The sequence below is a fragment of the Poecilia formosa genome, unplaced genomic scaffold, assembly GCF_000485575.1.
Source record: "Poecilia formosa unplaced genomic scaffold, Poecilia_formosa-5.1.2 Scaffold172, whole genome shotgun sequence".
NCBI lineage: Eukaryota > Metazoa > Chordata > Actinopteri > Cyprinodontiformes > Poeciliidae > Poecilia > Poecilia formosa.
In genome coordinates this window covers 42,503-46,245 of record NW_006800111.1, presented here as the reverse complement: position 1 = coordinate 46,245, position 3,743 = coordinate 42,503, and the positions used below count along the sequence as shown (strand labels likewise).

Genomic DNA, 3,743 nt, shown 5'->3' with positions numbered 1-3,743 from the left:
AAATGTTAAATGGACTGAACTTTTATAGTGCTTTTCCAATCAGTTTTGACCACTCAAAGCGCTTTACACTACAGTCACATTGACACCGATACGCAGATCGGTAGGCAGTTCGGGGTTAAGTGCCCTGGCCAAGGGCATCCAGCCTACAACCTTCCGATCGCAAGACAGCTACTCTACCCACACAGTCACAGTCCCCCGTTGATGAAGAGGTGACCTGGAGTTGGTTTGGAGATAGTAGTTGATGCCAGCACAGCACTCAGCACCATCAATAGTTTGATCCACAATTAGATGTTGTGAGGGAAGGTCAGCTTGTCTGGGAAGGCAACCAGTTTTAGAGGCTTAGTTGAAGATGATGGACTTTCATCCTGGTATGTTAGACAGTCCAAGATTCACACTGGGTAGAGATGAGCAACATGAGGAGAAGCCTCGTCACCTCAGCTATGAAAGTCATGTTTCCATCCCTCAAGTAGGTTGTTATGAGGAGTTATTGCGTTGTTTAACCAAACCACAGAGTTTCACATTTCCAAACAAGGGAACCTGCTGGAAATAGACAGTATAAATGACAGTCAAACAGAGTTCACTGTTAAAGTTAATTAATTAATTCATAATAATCATCGTCATCATCAATTTGGAAGACAGACTGTTGCACAAGCAACATGGCCAACAGCAGCCTTTAAATGAACTCTGACTTCCGTAGTAACAAAGTAAAGCCAAAACATTGAGCTTCATTTACTTTTAAAATACTCTGAGCAACTCGATAACCTTTGTGTTGTCAGTGTCAAGGTGGTGGGTTTGGTGAGGGAAGGGAAGACACAGGCAGGCCAGAATCAGGATCAGGATCAAGATCAAGATCAAGATCAAGATCAAGATGATGATGATGATGATGATGATGATGGTGATGGTGATGGTGGTGGTTTAATGCTTGTCCAACAGAACAACGGGCAGCAAGACATGACATGAGGAACACAGATGAGGATCCGACCAGAGACAAAGACAACAGGTGGGACTAAATACACTGGGTGGGTAATCAAAGAAACGAGACACAGCTGGGATCAATCAATGGGGAAGACAGAGACTCACAGGGGAGCAGACTAATCAACACAGAAAAACCTCAAAATAAATACACAGAAAACACAGATCACCATAGTCAGGGTGAGTTTCCATCCTGTTTTTACAAGATGGCTTTAAAATAATCGTACTGAACGCTGGCTTCCTCCCACAGACCAAAAACTGGACCTCAGGTTTGCTGCTCTCTCTGATTTTGTCCTTAAGGTCATTTGTCCTGTGTGTCTCTGTGTTGTCCTGTCATGGCCTGGCAACCTGTCCAGGGTGGTGGACGCTTCCTTCTCCTCAATGACCGTTGGAGGTACACACACTCTTCTCAAACTTCTCACTTAGTGAAATAAAAATAAACCAGACTTTTTGAAATAGGCTAGTTTGTCTGGAAAAAGGTTGAATTATCTTATATTAGCAGAGCTTTCTACGTATGAAGGTTTTTCCCTCATCTGTTTAACTTTTGAGGTCTTCAATTCGTTGTTGTTTCTTAGTAAAAAAAGATCTGCGGTGGCATCACTCTCATATCATATTTACATACATGCATCCTTATCTGAGTGATGGGCTTGTTCATTTAATTTTCAGTGAATACCTCCAAGGCTTATACAGTCTGAAGCTAATAACTGGAACTTGAAACATTAACTTCTGCATTAACAGGAAGCGAGCTTTGTCAGTCAAACCTTTTCATCTCAGAACGTTTAAAAATCTGTCCCTGAATGTTGCCAAAAAGCCAAGTGACAGGCCTGCTTGTATAACAGAGAATTGTTGCTGTTTGTAGACACGGAGAACAAGCTTTCAGGAAAACCTCAGGGAATGAGATCAGTCCTTCATCTGACAGAACGCAGTCAGGAGTGGAACAATTAAAGTGGAAACTAAAATGTGCAAAATGTGGAGAAAATAAATATTCTGACTAAAAACTGACGTGTTGCATTTAAGAGTTTGCAAAGGCATCACCTTAAGATATTTGTGAGTTTGAGTCAACATCCTTCCTGACAGTGAAAACAAGATGAGTTGTGTAGTTGAAGTCGGCAGCCTGGATTTTCGGTCTAAGCAGCTGTCAGTTTGTTCACTGACATTATGCATGCTCAATATCTGCCATGCTGCTTTCTACCCTGTCAATGGGGGTAATTTAGGGAACAATGAGGCCCTCTAGTTAGTAACAGAGCCCTCTTTGTGGCACGGGCCCCTGGGGGCCGCTAATCTCTGCCAAGGAAAACAATGGCTCACTGCTGCAGTAGAGGCCGCTCCTGTTAGTAATGCTTCAGGTTCAAATACAACCTTAAATACAAACACACAAACTTAACAAAGATGGTTGCTGCCCATCTTGATAATAACAAGTAGGACTAAACAACCTCATAACCGTTTGGCAAGTTTCCAGGATAACATTAGAGAAATTAGACCATGACAGTATACAATATTTACCTTAACAACCCTTTATTATGCTCTAAACAGAAGGTGTTTCTGCTGGCAGAGGATACCTGTTACCTAGCAAATTCTACTGTTGATACATCACTCTGCAATAACTCAGTGTGACCAGGCTGCCAAAATGGTTCATAGTGCAAAAACAAAAAAGAATGAAAGAAAAATTCTATACATAAAACTGTCAATCCATTAAAAGCTTATATCAGATCAATCACAATAGTGCTGAACTTAATCCTGATTAGTTGCCATCTTTAATTTTAAAGTTTGGCCTGTAAAAACGGACGCTTTCAAAAAAGGCTTTGCTGCATTTCTTTAACCACTTTTTATAGACGTTTTATTGACTCTGGCAGCTTTTATTTGAGAAAAGTGAGTAATGACAGGGGAAGACATGGCAAAGGTGATCAGCCCGGGAATCAAACCTGCGGCAGTCGCTTCAAGGACTAAGGCCTCTTTAAGTGCGTTTGCTTAACCCTTCAGTCATCTTCGCACAGCAGGAAGAGCGTTTCTCAAAGCAATTTATACAAACAGCAAAAGAGAACAGGTTACTTGAAAAAAAAACAGTTTCTATCTCAAAATCCCGAGTTCCTCTCAGAATTAAATATCTGTCAATGATTTTATGATATCTCAAACTGCTGAGTCATGTTGTCAGTTTAACATTGACTCAAAAATGTTCTAATGTAAATTATGGATACTGTTTTGATCATAAATTATGCTTTTGGGAGATCAATGGTAAGAGACCGGACAAGATTCACATTTATCCTTTCATTTGCTGACAGACCAAGACATTGTGCTAAACAAAGGGAAAGGCAGCACTGCAGAGAATAATACAATAGAAATGGGAACATAAGACAAGGTCCTTAAGGAAAACTGCGGTGTGTAGGAATTATAGCGCAGTCTTCATATAATTTCCATCTCCATGCAGAGAAAACATGCTGGGTGGGGATAAGGAGGGCAGGCTGAGAGGAACTCCATCAGCATCGTGTTGTGGGTCCTGAATGCTGCCTGGTGATGATGGAGGGATGGAAACTGGAATCTGTCCTCAGCTTCTTCTGCCTCTTCCTCCACCACAGCCTCTTCGCTCCTCTTCTTCTCTGTTGAACTCGTCCAAATCCTCGTCCTCCCTTTGTCAGAAATGTAACATGGTGACGTTCTCTGGCTTTATGTGCTAAATACTAGTTAACTGATGAATACTAGTTAACTGATGAATCCTAGTTAATGGGTAAATTCACTCCAACTGATAAATACTAGTTAATGGGTAAATTCACTCC

General features: G+C 41.3%; 1 long non-coding RNA gene across 1 annotated transcript in view; it reads left to right on the top strand.

Moving 5' to 3' along the window:
* The first annotated feature begins 1,229 nt into the window (after positions 1 to 1,229).
* LOC103146966 (uncharacterized) overlaps positions 1,230 to 3,743 on the top strand; it is an 11,896-nt gene continuing 9,382 nt past the window's right edge. The window contains exon 1 of the long non-coding RNA XR_001663803.1: positions 1,230 to 1,366. This is a non-coding gene — a long non-coding RNA (uncharacterized LOC103146966). The remainder of the gene's footprint in view (positions 1,367 to 3,743) is intronic.